We start from the raw sequence: 5,835 nt of genomic DNA on the forward strand, positions 1-5,835 counted from the left end.
TGGGCTAATCGTGATCATGGGATCCTAGGGGATTTACTATGGATTTCATTAGTTAATTGTTTAATACCTTGGTATGTGGTGATTATATGATATCTAGTATAAGTTGTGCTTATTCGTCTTATGTGCGTCGCGAACATGTAAGATAGCCTGTTAATCTCTTGTGAAGCGACAGTGAATCTTGAGATTTAGAACTTGTCATGCTAGCATAGGTTCGTGTATTATATGCATGATTAGTGGATAACTCTAACCGTTTTACTTGCCCTGTGTAATCATAATGAATAACTTGCGCTTAAATCATTATGTTATCAAATTCTATAGACATATAGGGTCTCAACATAATTGATGCCTATTCAACTTCTATCTTAATTGTGGATGCTTGGTAGAATGGTATTCGTACAATGAAAGTTGGTGTTTATCAGTTTCGTGTTGTTGGATTAATATCATCACCATTACATGTTAAGGGTAATAACAATAACTATTGAATGAAGTAGTAATGAAGTTATGATCTCATGTGTGTTTAATATTGTTAATTTAAGTATTTAATTCTCGTAGTAATTATTAGTTAATCAACATTAATTGTTATTGTCTTGACATTGAAGAATAATCATACATTGGTGAGTAAATGTTAATTAGATATAATTAATCAGAGTCTCCGTGGGAATGAACTAGAAATCATTCTATATTACTTGCGAACGCGTATACTTGCGTGATTTATTTAGCGCATGCTTTGTGCCTAACAAATTTTTGGCACCGCTGCCGGGGACTCGATGTTAATTTGTTTAGTTTATGTACTTGCCATCAGTGGTCATTAGGATTCATTGATTAAGACTTGTTACTTACTGCTTCCGGTTGTGTTTCAGGTACTCTAGTGAGCATTTATGCAAATACGTTCTCAAACCCGCAAGAGAAATCTGGATAAAGCTGAGGAGACAGATACAACTCTTGACTTTCTGGAGAAGATAGTTTTTGAAGATTCAGATAAAGAGAGTGAAAAGAAAGAACCTGAAACAATGGGTGATCGCGTAGTTCAAGCTGATTCAGCTCTTATGGACTTTTCTCGGCCTAAAATTGATGACATTCAGTCAAGCATCATTCATCCGGCTATTCAGGCCAATACTTTTAAAATCAAGCCGGGCACTATTCAGATGGTGCAGAATTCTGTTTCTTTCGGAGGTGCTGCGACTGAAGACCCCAACATGCATATCAGGAATTTTGTCAAGATCTGTAGTACTTTCAAATATAACGGTGTTACTGATGAGGCTATCAAGCTGAGGCTTTTCCCATTCTCTCTGAGGGACAAAGCTTAGGACTGGTTACATTCTTTACCAGCTGGGACCATCACTACTTGGGAAGATCTTGCGCAAAAGTTTCTGGTGAAGTTCTATCCAATGGACAAGACTGCAGCTATGAGGATTGCTCTTACTCAGTTTGCACAGCAACAAGGAGAATCTATGTGCAAAGCTTGGGAGCGCTACAAGGAGATGTTGAGAAAGTGTCCACATCATGGTATGCCTGACTGGATGGTGATCACTGGTTTCTACAATGGTTTGGGGGCCCAATCTCGGCCCATGCTCGATGCAGCTTCTGGAGGCGCCTTGTGGGCCAAAAGCTATACTGAGGCCTATAATCTCATTGAAACTATGGCTGCAAACGAGTATCAAAACCCAACTCAAAGGATGATGCCTGGGAAGGTAGAAGGTATTCCGGAAGTTGATGCAACTATAGCTATTGCAGCGCAGCTTCAGGCGCTGTCTATGAAGGTCGATTCTTTAGCCAACTATGGAGTAAATCAAATATCTAATGTCTGTGAGCTTTGTGCAGGCTCTCATGCTACGGATCAGTGTTCTCTTGTTAATGAATCTGTTCATTATGTGAACAATTTTCAGAGATCGTAGCAGCCTGTGCCCGCTACTTATCATCCTAATAACAGATTTCATCCCAATTTCAGCTGGAGCAATAATCAGAATACTGTTCAGCAACCATATTAGCAAGCTGCAAGTAAACAGTTTAATCCACCTGGATTCCAGCAACCTCAATAATTTGCTCAAAGGCAATCATATCCTCAACAAGGAGGTGCTGCTCCACCTTCTAGTGCTGATTTTGAGGAGTTAAAGTTGTTATGCAAAAGTCAGGCTGTTTCTATCAAGACTTTGGAAAATCAAATTGGACAAATAGACAATGCCTTGCTTAATCATCAACCTGGCATACTTCCCAGCGATACTGAAGTGCCAGGCAGGAAGGAAGCTAAAGAGCAAGTCAAAGCTGTCACCTTAAGGTCTGGAAAAGTTGCTGATGCTGAAAAAGCAAAAGAGGTAGAAGTTGAAGTTAAGGATGAAGAAGAAAAGTAAAAGGAGAAAGAGGGAGAACCAAGGAAGAATACTGTTGAACACACTCTGCCTGAGGGTAATACAGGGGAGAAACATCTCTATCCTCCACCACCTTTTCCTAAGCGATTGCAAAAACAAAAGTTGGACAAACAATTTGGTAAGTTTCTGGAGGTGTTCAAGAAACTTCAATCAACATACCTTTCGTTGAGGCTCTGGAGCAAATGCCTAGTTATGCGAAATTCATGAAAGGTATTCTTTCAAGGAAGGTAAAACTGAATGATCTTGATACCATTGCTTTGACGGAAGAGTACAGTGTCGTGCTACAGCAAAAGTTACCTCCAAAGCTCAAGGATCCAGGTAGCTTCACCATTCGTTGCACCATTGGCAAGTTGTCATTTGACAAGTGCCTTCGCGATTTGGGAGCAAGCGTCAATCTGATGCCGTTGTCTATCTTCAAAAAGCTGAATTTGCCTGATCTGAAGCCCACCTACATGTCTCTACAATTGGCTGATCATTCAATTACATACCCACGAGGCATCGTGGAGGACGTGCTAGTAATGGTGAACAAGCTCATCTTTCCGGCATATTTTGTCATTCTGGATTTTGAGGAAGATAAGAAGATTCCTATAATCTTGGGAAGACCTTTCTTGGCTACAAGCTGCACTTTGATAGATGTGCCGAAAGGCGAACTCACTATGAGGGTGCAAGATTAAGATGTGACATTCAATGTGTTCAATGCGATGAAATTCCCTACGGAAGATGAGGAGTGCTTCAAGGTGGATTTGGTCGATTCTATAGTTACTTCAGAACTTGATCATGTGCTAAGGTCTGATGCCTTAGAAAAAGCCTTATTGGGGGATTTTTATAGTGAAGATGATGAAGGAAATGAGCACTTACAATATCTGAATGCTTCTCCTTGGAAACAAAATCTAGACATGCCATTTGAATCTCTAGGAAATACTGATCTCAAGAATGTTGAGGGAAAGCTCAAACCTTCTATTGAGGAAGCACCTACTTTGGAGCTTAAACCACTGCCTGGACACTTGAGGTATGCTTTTTTAGGTGATGCATCTACTTTGCCTGTTATTATTGCATCTAACCTTGCAGGTAGTGATGAGGACAAGCTCTTGAGGATTTTGAGAGAATTTAAATCGGCCATCGGATGGACTATAGCAAATATAAAAGGGACCAGCCCTTCGTACTGCATGCATAAAATTCTGCTAGAGGAAGGCAGCAAGTCGACTGTTGAGCAACAACGAAGGCTTAATCCTATAATGAAAGAAGTGGTGAAGAAAGAAATTCTAAAGTGACTTAAAAAAGGAATCATATATCCTATTTCTGACAGTTCTTGGGTGAGCCCCGTGCAATGTGTACCTAAGAAATGAGGTATTACTGTGGTAGCAAATGAGAAGAACGAGCTCATCCCCACTAGAACAGTCACAGGATGGAGGGTATGTATGGACTACAGAAAGTTGAATAAAGCCACGAGGAAGGATCATTTCCCTCTTCCATTTATTGATTAGATGCTTGACAGGTTGGCTGGTCATGAGTATTATTGTCTTCTTGACGGCTATTCGGGATACAATCAGATTTGCATTGCACCTGAAGATTAAGAGAAGACTACTTTCACTTGTCCATTTGGCACATTTGCTTTTCACAGAGTTTTTTTTGGCTTATGTGGTGCACCTGCCACTTTTCAGAGATGCATGATGGCCATATTCACTGATATGATTGGAAATAATGTCGAAGTGTTCATGGACAACTTCTCCGTCTTTGGACATTCATTTAATGAATGCTTGAATAATCTCCGTTTGGTGCTCAAAAGGTGTGTGGAAACCAATCTGGTGCTCAATTGGGAAAAATGTCACTTCATGGTGTAACAGGGAATCATTCTTAGGCATAAGGTCTCCAGTAAAGGTCTTGAGGTGGATAAAGACAAGGTGGGCGTCATTGAAAATCTTCCGCCACCTATTTCTATGAAAGGAATCCGTAGCTTTCTTGGTCATGCGGGTTTTTATCGGTGTTTCATGAAGGACTTCTCTAAGATATCTAAGCCGTTGTGCAACTTGCTCGAGAAAGATGTGCCTTTAAAATTCGATGATGAATCCTTGAAAGCATTCGAGACTCTCAAGAAGAGTTTAATCACCTCACCAGTTATTACGACACCTGATTGGAGAGAACCTTTTGAGATGATGTGTGATGCAAGTGTTGGGAAGATGTTGTGACTTGATGATTAGATTAACAAAACATCTTAGTAGATTCAACTTAGTGAAAAATGTAGCACTCGACGGATAATCAAATATAGTCCCGACGGATGACTCAATATAGTCCCGACGGATAATGATTTGACATCAATCGAGTGAGTAGCTTATGTAACAAAAAGTCATGTAGCACATTTCAGCAAATATCTTTGTATAGATTCTGTAGTAGCATAAAAGTCATGTTGACTTTAACTAGATATGCATAATAGGTTGATTAATTGTAAATATAAGATGTCTTGTAATTCTGCATAAGTGAAATTAAGTCAAGTGTCAAATAGCTACCCAACGGATGATCAACAAAGATCCCGACGGATGATCAACAAGGCAACCCGACGGATGATCAATTCAAACATCTATTGACAGTGACAACACATTCACATGCGTCGAATGTTTGCAAAAGGAATGTGGCAGCCTATTCAGCTGGGTTTTTTTGAACAAAGAAGCATTACCATTTCCATGCTATTATGAAGATATTCAAAGATGCTGGCATAGAGTAGTGAAGCAGTATGGTATTAGACTTGATAGGTTTTGTTTTATTATCTTGTCTTATTACTGTGTAATCTTGGTGATATATAAACCACGAGAAGCAAATAGAACAACGTGAAGACTAAGTAAATATATTCTCAGAGAAACAATTGTAAGCTGTATCCTGTAGCATTTCTCTGTAAGTTTAGTTGTTCATATTTGTAAGCAGCTGTGAGCTATTCAAGCTTCACAAGGTTCTCTTGATATATATATATATATATATATATATATATATATATATATCTGGTGGATACATTCAAATCCACCATAAAGTTTTTAAAGACTTGTGTTTTTAATTACTTGTATTTTGATTTATCTAACTCTTCATTCCGCACTTTGCAAATCAAACACGTATATATTATTAAGTTAGAACTATTTAACTTTAATCTTAAAAAGTAGCCAGAATTACATTCAACCCCTTCTTCTGTAATTCTTGTTGTATTGTTAGGGACTAACAATTGGTATCAGAGCAAGCTCTTGAAGCACAAAGAGTTTAAAGATCACAACAAACAGCAAGATGAACAAGAAGGATGTTGGAGTCAAGATTCCTTTTCTGGACAAAGATAATTACCATCACTAGAAGGTAAAGATGCATCTTCATTTACTTTCTCAAGATGAGGCCTATGTGGATTGCATAGAGAGAGGTCCTCACGTACCAATGAGAGCTGCAACTGGAAATGAGCCATCAGTTCCCAAGCCAAGGCATGAATGGTCAGATCCTG

At 39.0% G+C, this 5,835-nt stretch overlaps 1 pseudogene; it reads right to left on the reverse strand.

Moving 5' to 3' along the window:
* Positions 1–1,395: 1,395 nt before the first annotated feature.
* Positions 1,396–1,510, reverse strand: LOC141722492 (small nucleolar RNA R71; annotated as a pseudogene).
* Positions 1,511–5,835: the final 4,325 nt, after the last annotated feature.

The sequence above is a fragment of the Apium graveolens genome, chromosome 4, assembly GCF_009905375.1.
Source record: "Apium graveolens cultivar Ventura chromosome 4, ASM990537v1, whole genome shotgun sequence".
NCBI lineage: Eukaryota > Viridiplantae > Streptophyta > Magnoliopsida > Apiales > Apiaceae > Apium > Apium graveolens.